Below are 23641 nucleotides of genomic sequence, written 5' to 3'. Positions count from 1 at the left end.
TATCTAGGGGTTGCCCAGCCAGGTTCAGATGCCTGGAGCAGTTGAACACTGAGCAAATATCACAGACACGGTCCCCATGCACAGGCACGGTGGGTGGTGTGGTTGGGGGGGGCGGGGGGTGGGGGGGAGGGGGGGGAGGAGGATGAGGGGCGGTGGATTTTGTCCTCCCCTTCAGCCCCCACCCTCGCCTCCAGTCTCAGCCCAACTCCTCTGCGAACAGCTCACTGAATCCTGACGAGGGAGGTAGAGACAGAGATAGAGTGGGACAGGGAACAAGACAGAGAGATTGAGAGAGAGAGGCAGAGAGAGGGAGTGAGAGAGAGAGAGAGACCGAGTGAGAGAGAGAGAGAGAGACTGAGAGGGAGAGAGAAAAACAGAGATAGAGTGAGCAAGGGAAACAGCAATATAGAAAATAGAGAGACACATACGGAGATAGACAGAGAGAGACACACAGAAAAGAAACAGGGAGAGAGAGAGAGACAGTGAGACAGAGGGAGACAGAGAGTGGGACAGAGAGTGTTCTGGTTCTCCTCAAGGTTGAGGTCAGGAGGAAGGGGAGGGCAGTGCAGGTTGTGTGAGAGATCCACAACCTGTTGCCCCACTCATCCTCGCCAATCTGCCCCTCACATTACCTTCTGGCCCTGTATGTTCCTCCTCACAGACTCTTCAAATCGGCGACAGCATCAGGTTCTCTCTCCCTCCTCCTCTCCCCCACTCACGTTCCACCGCTCTCTGGCTGCAGAACCCGGAGCCCCTCGCTCCCTCTCTCTCTGCCGCTCTCTTGGTTCACACTTGCTCGTTCTCTCTCTCTCCCTCTCTCCTTCTCTGTCCCTCTGTCTCGCGGTGTCCCCTTCTTTCCTTCAGGCCCCTCCCTGTCGGTTATTTCCATTTGATTCGAGGGAACATCTTCACACTGAAGGCGAATTGGGTCCAAAGCAATGACAGCAGTTTCCCTCCTGAAAGTCTGGCTTCTTATCCATGTTACGAGGCTGTCGGTGATCGCTAGTGACTGGCTGTGAGTAGGCTATGTGTGTGTGTAGAGAGAGCTTTACTCTGTATCTAACCCCGTGCTGTACCTGTCCTGTGAGTGTTTCATGGGGACAGTGTAGAGGGAGCATTACTCTGTATCTCACCCTGTGCTGTACCTGTCCTGGGAGTGTTTGATGGGGACAGTGTAGAGGGAGCTTTACTCTGTATCTAACCCCGTGCAGTACCTGTCCTGGGGCTGTTTGATGGGGACAGTGTAGAGGGAGCTTTACTCTGTAGTTAACCCCATGCTGTATATATCCTGGGAGAGTTTGATGGGGACAGTGTAGAGGGAGCTTTACTCTGTATCTAACCCCGTGCTGTACCTGTCCTGGGGCTGTTTGATGGGGACAGTGTAGAGGGAGCTTTACTCTGTAGGTAACCCCATGCTGTATATATCCTGGGAGAGTTTGATGGGGACAGTGTAGAGGGAGCTTTACTCTGTATCTAACCCCGTGCTGTATATGTCCTGGGGGTGTTTGATGGGGACAGTGTAGAGGGAGCTTTATTCTGTATCTAACCCCGTGCTGTATATGTCCTCGGGGTGTTTGATGGAGACAGTGTAGAGGGAGCTTTACTCTGTATCTAACCCTGTGCTGTACCGGTCCTGGGAGTGTTTGATGGGGACAGTGTAGAGGGAGCTTTACCCTGTATCTAACCCCGTGCTGTACCTGTCCTGGGAGTGTTTGATGGGGACAGTGTAGAGGGAGCTTTACTCTGTATCTAACCCCATGCTGTACCTGTCCTGGGAGTGTTTGATGGGGACAGTGTAGAGGGAGCTTTACTCTGTATCTAACCCCGTGCTGTACCTGTCCTGGGAGTGTTTGATGGGGACAGTGTAGAGGGAGATTTACTCTGTATCTAACCCCGTGCTGTACCTGTCCTGTGAGTGTTTCATGGGGACAATGTAGAGGGAGCTTTACTCTGGATCTAACCTTGTGCTGTACCTGTCCTGGGAGTGTTTGATGGGGACAGTGTAGAGGGAGCTTTACTCTGTATCTAACCCCATGCTGTACCTGTCCCGGGGCTGTTTGATGGGGACAGTGTAGAGGGAGCTTTACTCTGTAGCTAACCCCATGCTGTATATATCCTGGGAGAGTTTGATGGGGACAGTGTAGAGGGAGCTTTACTCTGTATCTAACCCCGTGCTGTATATGTCCTGGGGGTGTTTGATGGGGACAGTGTAGAGGGAGCTTTACTCTGTATCTAACCCCGTGCTGTATATGTCCTCGGGGTGTTTGATGGAGACAGTGTAGAGGGAGCTTTACTCTGTATCTAACCCTGTGCTGTACCGGTCCTGGGAGTGTTTGATGGGGACAGTGTAGAGGGAGCTTTACCCTGTATCTAACCCCGTGCTGTACCTGTCCTGGGAGTGTATGATGGGGACAGTGTAGAGGGAGCTTTACTCTGTATCTAACCCCATGCTGTACCTGTCCTGGGAGTGTTTGATGGGGACAGTGTAGAGGGAGCTTTACTCTGTATCTAACCCCGTGCTGTACCTGTCCTGGGAATGATTGATGGGGACAATGTAGAGGGAGATTTACTCTGTATCTAACCCTGTGCTGTACCTGTCCTGGGAGTGTTTGATGGGGACAGTGTAGAGGGAGATTTACTCTGTATCTAACCCTGTGCTGTACCTGTCCTGGGGGTGTTTGATGGGGACAGTGTCGAGGGAGCTTTACTCTGTATCTAACCTTGTGCTGTACCTGTCTTGGGAGTGTTTGATGGGGACAGTGTAGAGGGAGTTTTAATCTGTATCTAACCCCGTGCTGTACCTGTTCTGGGAGTGTTTGATGGGGTTAGTGTAGAGGGAGCTTTACTCTGTGTCTAACCTTGTGCTGTACCTGTCCTGGGAGTGTTTGATGGGGACGGTGTAGAGGGAGCTTTACTCTGTATCTCATCCCGTGCTGTACCTGTCCTGGGAGTGTTTGATGGGGACTGTTTAGAGGGAGCTTTACTCTGTATCTAACCCTGTGCTGTACCTGTCCTGGGAGTGTTTAATGGGGACTGTGTAGAGGGAGCTTTACTCTGTATCTAACCCTGTGCTGTTCCTGTCCTGGGAGTGTTTGATGGGGACAGTGTAGAGGGAGCTTTACTCTGTATCTAACCCTGTGCTGTTCCTGTCCTGGGAGTGTTTGATGGGGACAGTGTAGAGGGAGCTTTACTCTGTATCTAACCCAGTGCTGTACCTGTCCTGGGAGTGTTTGATGAGGACAGTGTGGAGAGAGCTTTACTCTGTATCTAACCCTGTGCTGTACCTGTCCTTGGAGTGTTTGATGGGGACAGTGTAGAGGGAGCTTTACTCTGTATCTAACTCCGCGCTGTACCTGTCCTGGGACTGTTTGATGAGGACAATGTAGAGGGAGCTTTACTCTGTATCTAACCCCGTGCTGTACCTGTCCTGGGAGTGTTTGATGAGGACAGTGTGGAGAGAGCTTTACTCTGTATCTAACCCTGTGCTGTACCTGTCCTGGGAGTGTTTGATGGGGACAGTGTAGAGGGAGCTTTACTCTGTATCTAACCCCGTGCTGTACCTGTCCTGGGAGTGTTTGATGAGGACAGTGTGGAGAGAGCTTTACTCTGTATCTAACCCTGTGCTGTACCTGTCCTTGGAGTGTTTGATGGGGACAGTGTAGAGAGAGCTTTACTCTGTATCTAACTCCGCGCTGTACCTGTCCTGGGAGTGTTTGATGAGGACAGTGTGGAGAGAGCTTTACTCTGTATCTAACCCTGTGCTGTCCCTGTCCTGAAAGTGTTTGATGGCGACAGTGTAGAGGGAGCTTTACTCTGTATCCCCGTGCTGTACCTGTCCTGGGAGTGTTTGATGGGGACAGTGTAGAGGGAGTTTTGCGTTTTTTTAAATTTAACAAAAAATTAAATCTAATCCTGCGCTCGTTGAGTAACTGATGGGGAAAGTGTAATTTCTCTGCCCCCTGATCCCTTTCTGGCCCTCCCTCCCCAACCCTACCCTCCTACTTCAGGTATATGGTGAAGCTCCCCTCCCCTCGAGCTGTGCAGAACAAGCAGCAGTGCGAGCGCCTCCGGGGCCTGGTCGAGGCTCAGGTGCTGATGTGCAGGAGGCATCTGCGCGCTATGGACTCCGTCAAACGCGGCGCCGAGATCGCCGTCAAGGAGTGCCAGCAGCAATTCCACCATCGCCGGTGGAACTGCTCGGTTATCGCCGGAATTGAGACTTTCGGGAAGGGAGTCCCGCCAGGTAGGGCAGGAGAAGGGCAGGGTCGCGTCTCCCGTGCAGCACGCACCGACCCGCTGCAACTGCTGTCCTGTGACCTTCAAGAATAGCAGCGCACCTTTGTGTCAGGAGTGCTTGTTTCATTTATATCAGTGTTTACAAAATACGCGACGTGGTGGCAGCGGAGGGCGAAGCCCTCCTCTTCCTGCTTTCTACCTGTGCATATGTGTTCTTGCATGCCTATTTCAGCGCAGAGGCATCTGAACATCCCATTGCATGAATCGCAGAAAGTTAGTATTCAGGTGCAGTAGGTAATAATAATAATCTTTATTAGTGTCACAAGTAGGCTTACATTAACACTTCACTGAAGTTACTGTGAAAAGCCCCTAGTTGCCACATTCCGGCGCCTGTTCAGGTACAGAGGGAGAATTCAGAATGTCCAATTCACCTAACAGCACGTCTTTCGGGATTTGTGGGAGGAAACCGGAGCACCCGGAGGAAATCCACGCAGACACGGGGAGAATGTGCAGACTCCACGCAGACAGTGACCCAAGCGGGAATCGAACCCGGGTTCTTGTGCTGTGAAGCAACAATACTGACGCGGCGTGCCACCCGATGGCAAATTTAAAACGGAAATGAGGAATTACTTCACCCCAAGTGTCGTGAAACAATGGGATCCTCTCCACAGCGTGCGGTGGGGCGTGCGGTGGAGGGCGGAACACTGAACACATTTAAGGAGGGGGTACATGTGTTATACTTAGTCGTGGGATGACGGGTTATGGGGAGCGAGGCAGGAAGGCGGAGATGAGGCTGAGGTGAGGTCAACCATGATGTTATTGACTGGCGGGAGTGGGCTCGAGAGGCTGAATGGCTTCCTCCTGCACCTCGCTCTTATAGACTTTAAATCAGTGAAACCACATGTTGGCATAGCCCCTCATAATTGGTTGGTTAAATCATATTATAAAAACATGACATGGTGGCAGGGGCAGACTGCAGCCTAGCTACTAATACCTTCCAGCGTTCAACCCATGTAAAAATATCTTCCCTTGCCTGGTACAAATAATAAAACAAGGAAAGCGTTGGCACAATTCTTTATGAATGATTGGTTCATGGTGGCAGCAGTGTCAGGCTCGACCAGTGGTGTGAAGGTTTGTGACCTCTCTTCCCCCGTACAGGGACCAGAGAGGCAGCCTTCGTCCACGCAGTTTCGGCGGCAGGGGTGGCATTCGCCGTGACCCGAGCTTGCAGCCGGGGTGAGCTTCCGAGATGCGGGTGCGACCAGAAGGTGCGAGGACCAAGTGAGGAAGGTGAGAGTCGTGGTCAGCCGAGTGGGGGGGTGGGGGGGGGGGGGCAATTGAGTGAGGGGGGAGGAATGAAACTTTTGTCTTTGCAAACACCACCTCAGACTATCCTCTCACTCCCCCCTCAATTTCTGTGTTCTCCCTCCAATTCCGGTGTTCTCCCTCCAATTCCGGTGTCCTCCCTCCAATTCCGGTGTCCTCCCCGCCCCCAATTCCTGTGCCCTCCCCCAATTCCTGTGCCCTCCCCCAATTCCTGTGTCCTCCCCCAATTCCTGTGTCCTCCCCCAATTCCTGTGTCCTCCCCCAATTCCTGTGTCCTCCCCCAATTCCTGTGTCCTCCCCCAATTCCTGTGTCCTCCCCCAATTCCTGTGTCCTCCCCCAATTCCTGTGTCCTCCCCCAATTCCTGTGTCCTCCCCCAATTCCTGTGTCCTCCCCCAATTCCTGTGTCCTCCCCCAATTCCTGTGTCCTCCTCCAATTCCTGTGTCCTCCTCCAATTCCTGTGTCCTCCTCCAATTCCTGTGTCCTCCTCCAATTCCTGTGTCCTCCTCCAATTCCTGTGTCCTCCTCCAATTCCTGTGTCCTCTCCTCCCATTCCTGTGTCCTCTCCTCCCATTCCTGTGTCCTCTCCTCCCATTCCTGTGTCCTCTCCTCCCATTCCTGTGTCCTCTCCTCCCATTCCTGTGTCCTCTCCTCCCATTCCTGTGTCCTCTCCTCCCATTCCTGTGTCCTCTCCTCCCATTCCTGTGTCCTCCCCCAATTCCTGTGTCCTCCCTGCCCCCAATTCCTGTGTCCTCCCCCAATTCCTGTGTCCTCTCCGCCCCCAATTCCTGTGTCCTCCCTCCAATTCCTGTGTTCTCCCTCCAATTCCTGTGTCCTCTCCGCCCCCAATTCCTGTGTCCTCGCCCCAATTCCCGTGTCCTCGCCCCAATTCCCGTGTCCTCCGCCCCAATTCCCGTGTCCTCCGCCCCAATTCCCGTGTCCTCCGCCCCAATTCCCGTGTCCTCCGCCCCAATTCCCGTGTCCTCCGCCCCAATTCCCGTGTCCTCCGCCCCAATTCCCGTGTCCTCCGCCCCAATTCCCGTGTCCTCCGCCCCAATTCCCGTGTCCTCCGCCCCAATTCCCGTGTCCTCCGCCCCAATTCCCGTGTCCTCCGCCCCAATTCCCGTGTCCTCCGCCCCAATTCCCGTGTCCTCCGCCCCAATTCCCGTGTCCTCCGCCCCAATTCCCGTGTCCTCCGCCCCAATTCCTGTGTCCTCCGCCCCAATTCCTGTGTCCTCCGCCCCAATTCCTGTGTCCTCCGCCCCAATTCCGGTGTCCTCCCCCAATTCCGGTGTCCTCCCCCAATTCCTGTGTCCTCCCCCCAAATTCTGCAACCTCCCCCCAATTCCTGTGTCCTCTCCGCCCCCAATTCCTGTGTCATCGCCGCCCTCAATTCCTGTGTCCTCCCCCAATTTCTGTGTCCTCTCCGCCCCCATTCCTGTGTCCACTCCGCCCCCATTCCGGTGTCCTCTCTGCCCCATTCCGGTGTCTTCTCTGTCCCCTTTCCGGTCATCTTCCCCCTCAATTCCTGTGCCCCCCCATTCCTGTGCCATCCTCTTTCTGTATCCTCCCAACCCCAATTCCTGTGACCTCTCCCCCGCAATTCCTGTGTCCTCTCCCCCCCATTCCCATGTCCTCTACGCACTCCCATTCTGGTCCTCTACCCACTCCCATTCCTGTGTCCTCTCACCACTGCATTTCCTGTGTCCCCCCCCCATTCCTGTGTCCTCTCCCCCCCCAAATCTCTGTGTCCTCTCCGCCCCAATTCCTGTGTCCTCTCTGCCCCAATTCCTGTGTCCTCCCCATAATTTTGGTGTCCTCTCCGCCCCATTCCTGTGTCCTCTCTGCCCCCATTCCTGTGTCTTCACTGTCTCCTTTCCTGTCACCTTCCCCCTCAATTCCTGTGCCCCCCCATTCCGGTCTCCTCCTCTTTCTGTATCCTCCTCTTTTGTATCCTCCCATCCCCAATTCCTGTGTCCTCTCCCCCGCAAGTCCTGTGTCCTCTCCCCGCAATTCCTGTGTCCTCCCCCCAATTTCTGTGTCCTCTCCGCCCCCATTCCTGTGTCCACTCCGCCCCCATTCCGGTGTCCTCTCTGCCCCATTCCGGTGTCTTCTCTGTCCACTTTCCTGTCATCTTCCCCCTCAATTCCTGTGCCCCCCCATTCCTGTGCCATCCTCTTTCTGTATCCTCCCACCCCCAATTCCTGTGACTTCTCCCCCGCAATTCCTGTGTCCTCACCCTCCAATTCCTGTGTCCTCTCCCCCGCAATTCCTGTGTCCTCTCCACCGCAATTCCTGTGTCCTCTCCCCCGCAATTCCTGTGTCCTCTCCCCCGCAATTCCTGTGTCCTCTCCCCCGCAATTCCGGTGTCCTCTCCCCCGCAATTCCGGTGTCCTCTCCCCCGCAATTCCGGTGTCCTCTCCCCCGCAATTCCGGTGTCCTCTCCCCCGCAATTCCGGTGTCCTCTCCGCCCCCATTCCTGTGTCCACTCCGCCCCCATTCCTGTGTCCTCTCCGCCCCCATTCCTGTGTCCTCTCCGCCCCCATTCCCGTGTCCTCTCAGCCCCATTCCTGTGTCCTCTCCGCCCCATTCCTGTGTCCTCTCCGCCCCATTCCTGTGTCCTCTCCGCCCCCATTACTGTGTCCTCTCCGCCCCCATTACTGTGTCCTCTCCGCCCCCATTACTGTGTCCTCTCCGCCCCCATACCTGTGTCCTCTCCGCCCCCATACCTGTGTCCTCTCCGCCCCCATACCTGTGTCCTCTAAGCCCCATTCCTGTGTCCTCTCCGCCCCAATTCCTGTGTCGTCACCGCCCCCATTCATGTGTCCTCTCCCCCATAATGCCTGTGTCCTCACCCCTCAATTCCGGTGTCCTCTCCCTCCCAATTCCTGTATCCTCACCCCCCAATTCCTGTGTCCTCTCCCTCCCAATTCCTGTGCCCTCTTCGCCCCCATTTCTGTGTCCTCTCTACACCCAATCCTGTGTTCTCTCTCCCCCCAAATCCTCTGCCCCCTCTATTCCTGTGCTCCCAACCCACCCAATTCCTGTGTGCTCACCCACCCCCCATTCCTGTGTCCTCTCCCCAATTCCTGTGTCCTTTCGCCCAATTCCTGTGTCCTCTTCCCCCCAATTCCTGTGTCCTCACCCACCCCCCATTCCTGTGTCCTCTCCCTCCCATTCCTGTGTCCTCTCCCCCCAATTCCTGTGTCCTCTTCCCCCCTAATTCCTGTGTCCTCTCCCCCATAATTCCTGTGTCCTCTCCCCCCCAATTCCTGTGTTCTCTCCGCCCCCATTCCTGTGTCCTCTCTACCCGCAATCCTGTGTTCTCTATCCCCCTAATTCCTCTGCCCGCGCTATTCCTGTGCTCCCTTCCCACCCAATTCCTGTGTCCTCACCCACCCCCCATTCCTGTGTCCTCTCCCCCCAATTCCTTTGTCCTCTCCTCCCCAATTCCTGTGTCCTCTCCCTCCCAATTCCTGTGTCCTCACCCACCCCCGATTCCTGTGTCCACGCCCCCTAATTCCTGTGTCCCCGCCCTATTCCTGTGCTCCCTTCCCATCCAATTCCTGTGTCATCTCACCCCCCCATTCCTCTGTCCTTTCTCTTCCGCCCCCATTCCTGTATCCTCTCCTTTGCCCCCATTGCTGTCTCCTCTCTCCCCATTCCTGTGTCCTCTCTCTCCCATTCCTGTGTCCTCACTCCCCAATTCCTGTGTCCTCTCCCTCCCAATTCCTGTGTCCTCCCCCCAATTTCTGTGTCCTCTCCGCCCCCATTCCTGTGTCCACTCCGCCCCCATTCCGGTGTCCTCTCTGCCCCATTCCGGTGTCTTCTCTGTCCCCTTTCCTGTCATCTTCCCCCTCAATTCCTGTGCCCCCCCATTCCTGTGCCATCCTCTTTCTGTATCCTCCCACCCCCAATTCCTGTGACCTCTCCCCCGCAATTCCTGTGTCCTCTCCCCCGCAATTCCTATGTCCTCTACCCACTCCCATTCTGGTCCTCTACCCACTCCCATTCCTGTGTCCTCTCCGCCCCCATTCCTGTGTCCTCTCCGCCCCCATTCCTGTGTCCACTCCGCCCCCATTCCTGTGTCCTCTCCGCCCCCATTCCTGTGTCCTCTCCGCCCCCATTCCTGTGTCCTCTCCGCCCCCATTCCTGTGTCCTCTCCGCCCCCATTCCTGTGTCCTCTCCGCCCCCATTCCTATGTCCTCTCCGCCCCCATTCCTGTGTCCTCTCCGCCCCCATTCCTGTGTCCTCTCCGCCCCCATTCCTGTGTCCTCTCCGCCCCCATTCCTGTGTCCTCTCCGCCCCCATTCCTGTCCTCTCCGCCCCCATTCCTGTGTCCTCTCCGCCCCCATTCCTGTGTCCTCTCCGCCCCCATTCCTGTGTCCTCTCCGCCCCCATTCCTGTGTCCTCTCCGCCCCCATTCCTGTGTCCTCTCCGCCCCCATTCCTGTGTCCTCTCCGCCCCCATTCCTGTGTCCTCTCCACCCCCATTCCTGTGTCCTCTCTGCCCCATTCCTGTGTCCTCTCTGCCCCATTCCTGTGTCCTCTCTGCCCCATTCCTGTGTCCTCTCTGCCCCATTCCTGTGTCCTCTCTGTCCCATTCCTGTGTCCTCTCTGCCCCAATCCTGTGTCCTCTCTGCCCCATTCCTGTGTCCTCACTGCCGCATTCCTGTGTCCTCTCTGCCCCCATTCCTGTGTCCTCTCTGCCCCCATTCCTGTGTCCTCTCTGCCCCCATTCCTGTGTCCTCTCTGCCCCCATTCCTGTGTCTTCACTGTCTCCTTTCCTGTGTCCTCTCTGCCCCCATACCTGTGTCCTCTAAGCCCCATTCCTGTGTCCTCTCCGCCCCAATTCCTGTGTCGTCACCGCCCCATTCATGTGTCCTCTCCCCCATAATGCCTGTGTCCTCACCCCCCAATTCCTGTGTCCTCTCCCTCCCAATTCCTGTGTCCTCTCCCCCCAATTCCTGTGTCCTCTCCCCCCAATTCCTGTGTCCTCTCCCCCCAATTCCTGTGTCCTTGCCCTCCACTTCCTGTGTCCTCTCCCCCATAATTCCTGTGTCCTCACCCCTCAATTCCGGTGTCCTCTCCCTCCCAATTCCTGTATCCTCACCCCCAATTCCTGTGTCCTCTCCCTCCCAATTCCTGTGCCCTCTTCGCCCCCATTTCTGTGTCCTCTCTACACCCAATCCTGTGTTCTCTCTCCCCCCAAATCCTCTGCCCCCGCTATTCCTGTGCTCCCAACCCACCCAATTCCTGTGTGCTCACCCACCCCCCATTCCTGTGTCCTCTCCCCAATTCCTGTGTCCTTTCGCCCAATTCCTGTGTCCTCTTCCGCCCAATTCCTGTGTCAACAACAAAGAACAAAGAACAAAGAAGTGTACAGCACAGGAACAGGCCCTTCGGCCCTCCAAGCCCGTGCCGACCATACTGCCCGACTCAACTACAATCTTCTACACTTCCTGGGTCCGTATCCTTCTATTCCCATCCTATTCATATATTTGTCAAGATGCCCCTTAAATGTCCCTGCTTCCACTACCTCCTCCGGTAGCGAGTTCCAGGCACCCACTACCCTCTGCGTAAAAAACTTGCCTCGTACATCTACTCTAAACCTTGCCCCTCTCACCTTAAACCTATGCCCCCTAGTAATTGACCCCTCTACCCTGGGGAAAAGCCTCTGACTATCCACTCTGTCTATGCCCCTCATAATTTTGTATACCTCTATCAGGTCGCCCCTCAACCTCCTTCACCCCCCCTCACCCACCCCCCATTCCTGTGTCCTCTCCCTCCCATTCCTGTGTCCTCTCCCCCCAATTCCTGTGTCCTCTCCCTCCCAATTCCTGTGTCCTCACCCACCTCTCTACCCGCAATCCTGTGTTCTCTATCCCCCTAATTCCTCTGCTCGCGCTATTCCTGTGCTCCCTTCCCACCCAATTCCTGTGTCCTCACCCACCCCCCATTCCTGTGTCCTCTCCCCCCAATTCCTTTGTCCTCTCCCTCCCAATTCCTGTGTCCTCTCCCTCCCAATTCCTGTGTCCTCTCCCTCCCAATTCCTGTGTCCTCACACACCCCCGATTCCTGTGTCCACGCCCCCTAATTCCGGAGTCCTCTCCGCCCCCATTTCTGGGTCCTCTCTACACCCAATCCGGTGTTCTCTCTCCCCCCAATTTCTCTGCCCCCGCTATTCCTGTGCTCCCTTCCCACCCAATTCCGGTGTCCTCACCCACCCCCATTCCTGTGTCCTCTCCCTCCCATTCCTGTGTCCTCTCCCCCAATTCCTGTGTCCTCTCCCCCAATTCCTGTGTCCTATTCCCCCCAATTCCTGTGTCCGCTACCCCCAATTCCTGTGATCTGTCCCTCCCAATTCCTGTGTCCTCACCCACCCCCCCATTCCTGTGTCCTCTCCCTCCCATTCCCGTGTTCTCTCCCCCTAATTCCTCTGTCCCCCCCTATTCCTGTGCTCCCTTCCCACCCAATTCCTGTGTCCTCTCCCCCCCATTCCTCTCTCCTTTCTCTTCCCCCCATTCCTGTGTCCTCTCCCTTGCCCCCATTCGTGTCTCCTCTCTCCCCATTCCTGTGTCCTCTCTCTCCCTTTCCTGTGTCCTCTCTCTCCCTTTCCTGTGTCCTCTCTCTCCCATTCCTGTGTCCTCTCTCTCCCATTCCTGTGTCCTCTCTCTCCCATTCCTGTGTCCTCTCTCTCCCATTCCTGTGTCCTCTCTCTCCCATTCCTGTGTCCTCTCTCTCCCATTCCTGTGTCCTCTCTCTCACATTCCTGTGTCCTCTCTCTCACATTCCTGTGTCCTCTCTCCCCCCATTCCTGTGTCCTCTCACCCCCATTCCTGTGTCCTCTCACCCCCCATTCCTGTGTCCTCTCACCCCCCATTCCTGTGTCCTCACTACCCCGCAATTCCTATATCCACGCACTCCCAATTCCTGAGTTTCTCCCCCGCAATTCCTGTGTCCTCTCCCGCACAATTCCTCTGTCCTCTCCCCCGCAATTCCTGTGTCCTCTCCCCGCAATTCCTGTGTCCTATTCCCCCCAATTCCTGTGTCCGCTACCCCCAATTCCTGTGATCTGTCCCTCCCAATTCCTGTGTCCTCACCCACCCCCCCATTCCTGTGTCCTCTCCCTCCCATTCCCGTGTTCTCTCCCCCTAATTCCTGTGTCCCCCCCCTATTCCTGTGCTCCCTTCCCACCCAATTCCTGTGTCCTCTCCCCCCCATTCCTCTGTCCTTTCTCTTCCCCCCATTCCTGTGTCCTCTCCCTTGCCCCCATTCGTGTCTCCTCTCTCCCCATTCCTGTGTCCTCTCTCTCCCTTTCCTGTGTCCTCTCTCTCCCATTCCTGTGTCCTCTCTCTCCCATTCCTGTGTCCTCTCTCTCCCATTCCTGTGTCCTCTCTCTCACATTCCTGTGTCCTCTCTCTCACATTCCTGTGTCCTCTCTCTCACATTCCTGTGTCCTCTCTCCCCCCATTCCTGTGTCCTCTCACCCCCATTCCTGTGTCCTCTCACCCCCCATTCCTGTGTCCTCACTACCCCGCAATTCCTATATCCACGCACTCCCAATTCCTGAGTTTCTCCCCCGCAATTCCTGTGTCCTCTCCCGCACAATTCCTCTGTCCTCTCCCCCGCAATTCCTGTGTCCTCTCCCCGCAATTCCTGTGTCCTCTCCCCCGCAATTCCTGTGTCCTCACCCCCCAATTCCTGTGTCCTCTCCCCCGCAATTCCTGTGTCCTCACCCCCCAATTCCTGTGTCCTCTCTCCCCCCATTCCTGTGTCCTCTCTCCCCCCATTCCTGTGTCCTCTCACCCCCCATTCCTGTGTCCTCTCACCCCCCATTCCTGTGTCCTCTCTACCCTGCAATTCCTATATCCACGCACTCCCAATTCCTCTGTTTCTCCCCCGCAATTCCTGTGTCCTCTCCCCCCAATTCCTGTGTCCGCTCCGCCCCCATTCATGTGTCCTCTCCCCCATAATTCCTGTGTCCTCACCCCCCAAATCCTGTGTCCTCAACCCCCAAATCCTGTGTCCTCACCCCCCAAATCCTGTGTCCTCTCCCTCCCAATTCCTGTGTCCTCTCCCCCCAATTCCTGTGTCCTCTTCCCCCCTAATTCCGGTGTCCTCTCCCCCCCGATTCCTGTGTTCTCTCCGCCCCCATTCCTGTGTCCTCTCTACCCGCAATCCTGTGTTCTCTCTCCCCCTTATTCCTCTGCCCGCGCTATTCCTGTGCTCCCTTCCCACCCAATTCCTGTGTCCTCACCCACCCCCCATTCCTGTGTCCACTCCCCCCAATTCCTGTGTCCTCTCCCCCCCCAATTCCTGTGTCCTCTCTCTCCCAATTCCTGTGTCCTCTCCCACCTCCCATACCTATGTCCTCCTCCTCCCATTCCTGTGTCCTCTCCCTCCCATTCCGGTGTCATCTCTCCTCCAATCCTGTGTTCTCTCACTCCAAATCCTGTGTCCTCTCCCTCCCAATTCCTGTGTCCTCTCCCCCCAATTCCTGTGTCCTCTTCCCCCCTAATTCCTGTGTCCTCTCCCCCATAATTCCTGTGTCCTCTCCCCCCCAATTCCTGTGTTCTCTCCGCCCCCATTCCTGTGTCCTCTCAACCCGCAATCCTGTGTTCTCTCTCCCCCTAATTCCTCTGCCCGCGCTATTCCTGTGCTCCCTTCCCACCCAATTCTTGTCTCCTCACCCACCCCCCATTCCTTTGTCCTCTCCCCCCAATTCCTGTGTCCTCTCCCCCCCAATTCCTGTGTCCTCTCCCTCCCAATTCCTGTGTCCTCACCCACCCCCCATTCCTGTGTCCTCGCCCCCTAATTCCTGTGTCCCCCCCCTATTCCTGTGCTCCCTTCCCACCCAATTCCTGTGTCACTTCCCCCCCCATTCCTCTGTCCTTTCTCTTCCCCCATTCCTGTCTCCTCTCTCCCCATTCCTGTGTCCTCTCTCTCCCATTCCAGTGTCCTCTCTCTCCCATTCCTGTGTCCTCTCTCTCCCATTCCTGTGTCTTCTCTCCCCCCATTCCTGTGTCCTCTCTCCCCCCATTCCTGTGTCCTATCACCCCCCATTCCTGTGTGCTCTCTCCCGCAATTCCTGTGTCCTCACCCTACAATTCCTGTGTCCACTCCCCGCAATTCCTGTGTCCTCTCCCCCGCAATTCCTGTGTCCTCTCACCCGCAATTTTGGTGTCCTCTCCCCCGCAATTCCTGTGTCCTCTCCCCCGCAATTCATGTGTCCTCTCCCGCGAAATTCCTGTGTCCTCTCCCCCGCAATTCCTGTGGCCTCTCCCCCGCAATTCCTGTGTCCTCTCCCCCGCAATTCCTGTGTCCTCTCCCCCGCAATTCCTGTGTCCTCTCCCCCGCAATTCCTGTGTCCTCTCCCCCGCAATTCCTGTGTCCTCTCCCCCGCAATTCCTGTGTCCTCTCCCCCGCAATTCCTGTGTCCTCTCCCCCGCAATTCCTATGTCCTCTACCCACTCCCATTCCTGTGTCCTCTCCCCCCCCAATTCCTGTGTCCTCCCCATAATTTCGGTGTCCACTCCGCCCCCATTCCTGTGTCCTCTCCGCCCCCATTCCTGTGTCCTCTCCGCCCCCATTCCTGTGTCCTCTCCGCCCCCATTCCTGTGTCCTCTCCGCCCCCATTCCTGTGTCCTCTCCGCCCCCATTCCTGTGTCCTCTCCGCCCCCATTCCTGTGTCCTCTCCGCCCCCATTCCTGTGTCCTCTCCGCCCCCATTCCTGTGTCCTCTCCGCCCCCATTCCTGTGTCCTCTCCGCCCCCATTCCTGTGTCCTCTCCGCCCCCATTCCTGTGTCCTCTCCGCCCCCATTCCTGTGTCCTCTCCGCCCCCATTCCTGTGTCCTCTCCCCCCCCATTCCTGTGTCCTCTCCGCCCCCATTCCTGTGTCCTCTCCGCCCCCATTCCTGTCCTCTCCGCCCCCATTCCTGTGTCCTCTCCGCCCCCATTCCTGTGTCCTCTCCGCCCCCATTCCTGTGTCCTCTCCGCCCCCATTCCTGTGTCCTCTCCGCCCCCATTCCTGTGTCCTCTCCGCCCCCATTCCTGTGTCCTCTCCGCCCCCATTCCTGTGTCCTCTCCGCCCCCATTCCTGTGTCCTCTCCGCCCCCATTCCTGTGTCCTCTCCGCCCCCATTCCTGTGTCCTCTCTGCCCCAATCCTGTGTCCTCTCTGCCCCATTCCTGTGTCCTCACTGCCGCATTCCTGTGTCCTCTCTGCCCCCATTCCTGTGTCCTCTCTGCCCCCATTCCTGTGTCCTCTCTGCCCCCATTCCTGTGTCCTCTCTGCCCCCATTCCTGTGTCTTCACTGTCTCCTTTCCTGTCACCTTCCCCCTCAATTCCTGTGCCCCCCTCATTCCTGTGTCCTCCTCTTTCTGTATCCTCCTCTTTCAGTATCCTCCCATGCCCAATTCCTGTGTCCTCCCCCTCCCATTCCTGTGTCCTCTCCCCCGCAATTCCTGTGTCCACTCTCCCACAATTCCTGTGTCCTCACCCTCCAATTCCTGTGTCCTCTCCCCCGCAATTCCTGTGTCCTCTCCACCGCAATTCCTGTGTCCTCTCCCCCGCAATTCCGGTGTCCTCTCCCCCGCAATTCCGGTGTCCTCTCCCCCGCAATTCCGGTGTCCTCTCCGCCCCCATTCCTGTGTCCACTCCGCCCCCATTCCGGTGTCCTCTCCGCCCCCATTCCTGTGTCCTCTCCGCCCCATTCCCGTGTCCTCTCCGCCCCATTCCCGTGTCCTCTCCGCCCCATTCCCGTGTCCTCTCCGCCCCATTCCTGTGTCCTCTCCGCCCCATTCCTGTGTCCTCTCCGCCCCATTCCTGTGTCCTCTCCGCCCCATTCCTGTGTCCTCTCCGCCCCATTCCTGTGTCCTCTCCGCCCCATTCCTGTGTCCTGTCCGCCCCCATTACTGTGTCCTCTCCGCCCCCATTACTGTGTCCTCTCCACCCCCATACCTGTGTCCTCTCCGCCCCCATACCTGTGTCCTCTAAGCCCCATTCCTGTGTCCTCTCCGCCCCAATTCCTGTGTCGTCACCGCCCCATTCATGTGTCCTCTCCCCCATAATGCCTGTGTCCTCACCCCCCAATTCCTGTGTCCTCCCCCTCCCAATTCCTGTGTCCTCTCCCCCCAATTCCTGTGTCCTCTCCCCCCAATTCCTGTGTCCTCTCCCCCCAATTCCTGTGTCCTCTCCCCCCAATTCCTGTGTCCTCGCCCTCCACTTCCTGTGTCCTCTCCCCCATAATTCCTGTGTCCTCACCCCTCAATTCCGGTGTCCTCTCCCTCCCAATTCCTGTATCCTCACCCCCCAATTCCTGTGTCCTCTCCCTCCCAATTCCTGTGCCCTCTTCGCCCCCATTTCTGTGTCCTCTCTACACCCAATCCTGTGTTCTCTCTCCCCCCAAATCCTCTGCCCCCGCTATTCCTGTGCTCCCAACCCACCCAATTCCTGTGTGCTCACCCACCCCCCATTCCTGTGTCCTCTCCCCAATTCCTGTGTCCTTTCGCCCAATTCCTGTGTCCTCTTCCGCCCAATTCCTGTGTCAACAACAAAGAACAAAGAACAAAGAAGTGTACAGCACAGGAACAGGCCCTTCGGCCCTCCAAGCCCGTGCCGACCATACTGCCCGACTCAACTACAATCTTCTACACTTCCTGGGTCCGTATCCTTCTATTCCCATCCTATTCATATATTTGTCAAGATGCCCCTTAAATGTCCCTGCTTCCACTACCTCCTCCGGTAGCGAGTTCCAGGCACCCACTACCCTCTGCGTAAAAAACTTGCCTCGTACATCTACTCTAAACCTTGCCCCTCTCACCTTAAACCTATGCCCCCTAGTAATTGACCCCTCTACCCTGGGGAAAAGCCTCTGACTATCCACTCTGTCTATGCCCCTCATAATTTTGTATACCTCTATCAGGTCGCCCCTCAACCTCCTTCACCCCCCCTCACCCACCCCCCATTCCTGTGTCCTCTCCCTCCCATTCCTGTGTCCTCTCCCCCCAATTCCTGTGTCCTCTCCCTCCCAATTCCTGTGTCCTCACCCACCTCTCTACCCGCAATCCTGTGTTCTCTATCCCCCTAATTCCTCTGCTCGCGCTATTCCTGTGCTCCCTTCCCACCCAATTCCTGTGTCCTCACCCACCCCCCATTCCTGTGTCCTCTCCCCCCAATTCCTTTGTCCTCTCCCTCCCAATTCCTGTGTCCTCTCCCTCCCAATTCCTGTGTCCTCACACACCCCCGATTCCTGTGTCCACGCCCCCTAATTCCGGTGTCCTCTCCGCCCCCATTTCTGGGTCCTCTCTACACCCAATCCGGTGTTCTCTCTCCCCCCAATTTCTCTGCCCCCGCTATTCCTGTGCTCCCTTCCCACCCAATTCCGGTGTCCTCACCCACCCCCATTCCTGTGTCCTCTCCCTCCCATTCCTGTGTCCTCTCCCCCAATTCCTGTGTCCTCTCCCCCAATTCCTGTGTCCTATTCCCCCCAATTCCTGTGTCCGCTACCCCCAATTCCTGTGATCTGTCCCTCCCAATTCCTGTGTCCTCACCCACCCCCCCATTCCTGTGTCCTCTCCCTCCCATTCCCGTGTTCTCTCCCCCTAATTCCTGTGTCCCCCCCTATTCCTGTGCTCCCTTCCCACCCAATTCCTGTGTCCTCTCCCCCCCATTCCTCTGTCCTTTCTCTTCCCCCCATTCCTGTGTCCTCTCCCTTGCCCCCATTCCTGTGTCCTCTCTCTCCCTTTCCTGTGTCCTCTCTCTCCCATTCCTGTGTCCTCTCTCTCCCATTCCTGTGTCCTCTCTCTCCCATTCCTGTGTCCTCTCTCTCCCATTCCTGTGTCCTCTCTCTCCCATTCCTGTGTCCTCTCTCTCCCATTCCTGTGTCCTCTCTCTCCCATTCCTGTGTCCTCTCTCTCCCATTCCTGTGTCCTCTCTCTCACATTCCTGTGTCCTCTCTCTCACATTCCTGTGTCCTCTCTCCCCCCATTCCTGTGTCCTCTCACCCCCATTCCTGTGTCCTCTCACCCCCCATTCCTGTGTCCTCTCACCCCCCATTCCTGTGTCCTCTCACCCCCCATTCCTGTGTCCTCACTACCCCGCAATTCCTATATCCACGCACTCCCAATTCCTGAGTTTCTCCCCCGCAATTCCTGTGTCCTCTCCCGCACAATTCCTCTGTCCTCTCCCCCGCAATTCCTGTGTCCTCTCCCCGCAATTCCTGTGTCCTCTCCCCCGCAATTCCTGTGTCCTCACCCCCCAATTCCTGTGTCCTCTCCCCCGCAATTCCTGTGTCCTCACCCCCCAATTCCTGTGTCCTCTCTCTCCCATTCCTGTGTCCTCTCTCTCCCATTCCTGTGTCCTCTCCCTCCCATTCCTGTGTCCTCTCTCCCCCCATTCCTGTGCCCTCTCTCCCCCCATTCCTGTGTCCTATCTCCCCCCATTCCTGTGTCCTCTCTCCCGCAATTCCTGAGTCCTCACCCTCCAATTGCTGTGTCCTCTCCCCCGCAATTCCTGTGACCTCTCCCCCGCAATTCCCGTGTCCTCTCCCCCGCAATACCTGTGTCCTCACCCCCCAATTCCTGTGTCCTCTCCCTCCCAATTCCTGTGCCCTCTCCGCCCCCACTTCTGGGTCCTCTCTACACCCAATCCGGTGTTCTCTCTCCCCCCAATTTCTCTGCCCCCGCTATTCCTGTGCTCCCTTCCCACCCAATTCCGGTGTCCTCACCCACCCCCCATTACTGTGTCCTCTCCCTCCCATTCCTGTGTCCTCTCCCCCAATTCCTGTGTCCTCTCCCCCAATTCCTGTGTCCTCTCCCCCAATTCCTGTGTCCTCTCCCCCAATTCCTGTGTCCTCTCCCCCAATTCCTGTGTCCTCTCCCCCAATTCCTGTGTCCTCTCCCCCAATTCCTGTGTCCTCTCCCCCAATTCCTGTGTCCTCTCCCCCAATTCCTGTGTCCTCTCCCCCAATTCCTGTGTCCTCTCCCCCAATTCCTGTGTCCTCTCCCCCAATTCCTGTGTCCTCTCCCCCAATTCCTGTGTCCTCTCCCCCAATTCCTGTGTCCTCTCCCCCAATTCCTGTGTCCTCTCCCCCAATTCCTGTGTCCTCTCCCCCAATTCCTGTGTCCTCTCCCCCAATTCCTGTGTCCTCTCCCCCAATTCCTGTGTCCTCTCCCCCAATTCCTGTGTCCTCTCCCCCAATTCCTGTGTCCTCTCCCCCAATTCCTGTGTCCTCTCCCCCAATTCCTGTGTCCTCTCCCCCAATTCCTGTGTCCTCTCCCCCAATTCCTGTGTCCTCTCCCCCAATTCCTGTGTCCTCTCCCCCAATTCCTGTGTCCTCTCCCCCAATTCCTGTGTCCTCTCCCCCAATTCCTGTGTCCTCTCCCCCAATTCCTGTGTCCTCTCCCCCAATTCCTGTGTCCGCTACCCCCAATTCCTGTGACCTGTCCCTCCCAATTCCTGTGTCCTCACCCACCCCCCCATTCCTGTGTCCTCTCCCTCCCATTCCCGTGTTCTCTCCCCCTAATTCCTGTGTCCCCCCCTATTCCTGTGCTCCCTTCCCACCCAATTCCTGTGTCCTCTCCCCCCCATTCCTCTGTCCTTTCTCTTCCCCTCCATTCCTGTGTCCTCTCCCTTGCCCCCATTCGTGTCTCCTCTCTCCCCATTCCTGTGTCCTCTCTCTCCCATTCCTGTGTCCTCTCTCTCCCATTCCTGTGTCCTCTCTCTCCCATTCCTGTGTCCTCTCTCTCCCATTCCTGTGTCCTCTCTCTCCCATTCCTGTGTCCTCTCTCTCCCATTCCTGTGTCCTCTCTCTCCCATTCCTGTGTCCTCTCTCTCACATTCCTGTGTCCTCTCTCCCCCCATTCCTGTGTCCTCTCTCCACCCATTCCTGTGTCCTCTCTCCACCCATTCCTGTGTCCTCTCACCCCCCATTCCTGTGTCCTCTCTACCCAGCAATTCCTATATCCACGCACTCCCAATTCCTCTGTTTCTCCCCCGCAATTCCTGTGTCCTCTCCCCCCAATTCCTGTGTCCGCTCCGCCCCCATTCATGTGTCCTCTCCCCCATAATTCCTGTGTCCTCACCCCCCAAATCCTGTGTCCTCAACCCCCAAATCCTGTGTCCTCAACCCCCAAATCCTGTGTCCTCTCCCCCCAATTCCTGTGTCCTCTTCCCCCCTAATTCCGGTGTCCTCTCCCCCCCGATTCCTGTGTTCTCTCCGCCCCATTCCTGTGTCCTCTCTACCCGCAATCCTGTGTTCTCTCTCCCCCTTAATCCTCTGCCCGCGCTATTCCTGTGCTCCCTTCCCACCCAATTCCTGTGTCCTCACCCACCCCCCATTCCTGTGTCCACTCCCCCCAATTCCTGTGTCCTCTCCCCCCCCAATTCCTGTGTCCTCTCTCTCCCAATTCCTGTGTCCTCTCCCACCTCCCATACCTATGTCCTCCTCCTCCCATTCCTGTGTCCTCTCCCTCCCATTCCGGTGTCATCTCTCCCCCAATCCTGTGTTCTCTCACCCCAAATCCTGTGTCCTCTCCCTCCCAATTCCTGTGTCCTCTCCCCCCAATTCCTGTGTCCTCTTCCCCCCTAATTCCTGTGTCCTCTCCCCCATAATTCCTGTGTCCTCTCCCCCCCAATTCCTGTGTTCTCTCCGCCCCCATTCCTGTGTCCTCTCAACCCGCAATCCTGTGTTCTCTCTCCCCCTAATTCCTCTGCCCGCGCTATTCCTGTGCTCCCTTCCCACCCAATTCTTGTCTCCTCACCCACCCCCCATTCCTTTGTCCTCTCCCCCCAATTCCTGTGTCCTCTCCCCCCCAATTCCTGTGTCCTCTCCCTCCCAATTCCTGTGTCCTCACCCACCCCCCATTCCTGTGTCCTCGCCCCCTAATTCCTGTGTCCCCCCCCTATTCCTGTGCTCCCTTCCCACCCAATTCCTGTGTCACTTCCCCCCCCATTCCTCTGTCCTTTCTCTTCCCCCATTCCTGTCTCCTCTCTCCCCATTCCTGTGTCCTCTCTCTCCCATTCCAGTGTCCTCTCTCTCCCATTCCTGTGTCCTCTCTCCCCCCATTCCTGTGTCCTCTCTCCCCCCATTCCTGTGTCCTATCACCCCCCATTCCTGTGTGCTCTCTCCCGCAATTCCTGTGTCCTCACCCTACAATTCCTGTGTCCACTCCCCGCAATTCCTGTGTCCTCTCCCCCGCAATTCCTGTGTCCTCACCCCCGCAATTCCTGTGTCCTCTCACCCGCAATTTTGGTGTCCTCTCCCCCGCAATTCCTGTGTCCTCTCCCCCGCAATTCATGTGTCCTCTCCCCCGCAATTCATGTGTCCTCTCCCCCGCAATTCATGTGTCCTCTCCCGCGAAATTCCTGTGTCCTCTCCCCCGCAATTCCTGTGGCCTCTCCCCCGCAATTCCTGTGTCCTCTCCCCCGCAATTCCTGTGTCCTCTCCCCCGCAATTCCGGTGTCCTCTCCCACACAATTCCGGTGTCCTCTCCCACACAATTCCGGTGTCCTCTCCGCCCCCATTCCTGTGTCCTCTCCACCCCCATTCCTGTGTCCTCTCCACAACATTCCTGTGTCCTCTCCACAACATTCCTGTGTCCTCTCCGTCCCCATTCCTGTGTCCTCTCCGCCCCCATTCCTGTGTCCTCTCCGCCCCCATTCATGTGTCCTCTCCGCCCCCATTCATGTGTCCTCTCCGCCCCCATTCATGTGTCCTCTCCGCCCCCATTCCGGTGTCCACTCCGCCCCCATTCCTGTGTCCACTCCGCCCCCATTCCTGTGTCCACTCCGCCCCCATTCCTGTGTCCACTCCGCCCCCATTCCTGTGTCCACTCCGCCCCCATTCCTGTGTCCACTCCGCCCCCATTCCTGTGTCCACTCCGCCCCCATTCCTGTGTCCACTCCGCCCCCATTCCTGTGTCCACTCCGCCCCCATTCCTGTGTCCACTCCGCCCCCATTCCTGTGTCCACTCCGCCCCCATTCCTGTGTCCACTCCGCCCCCATTCCTGTGTCCACTCCGCCCCCATTCCTGTGTCCACTCCGCCCCCATTCCTGTGTCCACTCCGCCCCCATTCCTGTGTCCACTCCGCCCCCATTCCTGTGTCCACTCCGCCCCCATTCCTGTGTCCACTCCGCCCCCATTCCTGTGTCCACTCCGCCCCCATTCCTGTGTCCACTCCGCCCCCATTCCTGTGTCCACTCCGCCCCCATTCCTGTGTCCACTCCGCCCCCATTCCTGTGTCCACTCCGCCCCCATTCCTGTGTCCACTCCGCCCCCATTCCTGTGTCCACTCCGCCCCCATTCCTGTGTCCACTCCGCCCCCATTCCTGTGTCCACTCCGCCCCCATTCCTGTGTCCACTCCGCCCCCATTCCTGTGTCCACTCCGCCCCCATTCCTGTGTCCACTCCGCCCCCATTCCTGTGTCCACTCCGCCCCCATTCCTGTGTCCACTCCGCCCCCATTCCTGTGTCCACTCCGCCCCCATTCCTGTGTCCACTCCGCCCCCATTCCTGTGTCCACTCCGCCCCCATTCCTGTGTCCACTCCGCCCCCATTCCTGTGTCCACTCCGCCCCCATTCCTGTGTCCACTCCGCCCCCATTCCTGTGTCCACTCCGCCCCCATTCCTGTGTCCACTCCGCCCCCATTCCTGTGTCCACTCCGCCCCCATTCCTGTGTCCACTCCGCCCCCATTCCTGTGTCCACTCCGCCCCCATTCCTGTGTCCACTCCGCCCCCATTCCTGTGTCCACTCCGCCCCCATTCCTGTGTCCACTCCGCCCCCATTCCTGTGTCCACTCCGCCCCCATTCCTGTGTCCACTCCGCCCCCATTCCTGTGTCCACTCCGCCCCCATTCCTGTGTCCACTCCGCCCCCATTCCTGTGTCCACTCCGCCCCCATTCCTGTGTCCACTCCGCCCCCATTCCTGTGTCCACTCCGCCCCCATTCCTGTGTCCACTCCGCCCCCATTCCTGTGTCCACTCCGCCCCCATTCCTGTGTCCACTCCGCCCCCATTCCTGTGTCCACTCCGCCCCCATTCCTGTGTCCACTCCGCCCCCATTCCTGTGTCCACTCC

General features: G+C 57.3%; 1 long non-coding RNA gene across 1 annotated transcript; it reads left to right on the top strand.

Moving 5' to 3' along the window:
• The first annotated feature begins 266 nt into the window (after positions 1-266).
• On the top strand, positions 267-5522 carry LOC140392384 (uncharacterized). Its single transcript, XR_011935320.1, has 3 exons — positions 267-1015; positions 4008-4243; positions 5395-5522. It is a non-coding gene; the product is annotated as an uncharacterized lncRNA (long non-coding RNA).
• Positions 5523-23641: the final 18119 nt, after the last annotated feature.

The sequence above is a fragment of the Scyliorhinus torazame genome, chromosome 16 (assembly GCF_047496885.1).
Source record: "Scyliorhinus torazame isolate Kashiwa2021f chromosome 16, sScyTor2.1, whole genome shotgun sequence".
NCBI lineage: Eukaryota > Metazoa > Chordata > Chondrichthyes > Carcharhiniformes > Scyliorhinidae > Scyliorhinus > Scyliorhinus torazame.
Note: the sequence above shows the minus strand (reverse complement) of the source record. Positions and strands in the feature narration are given on the sequence as shown.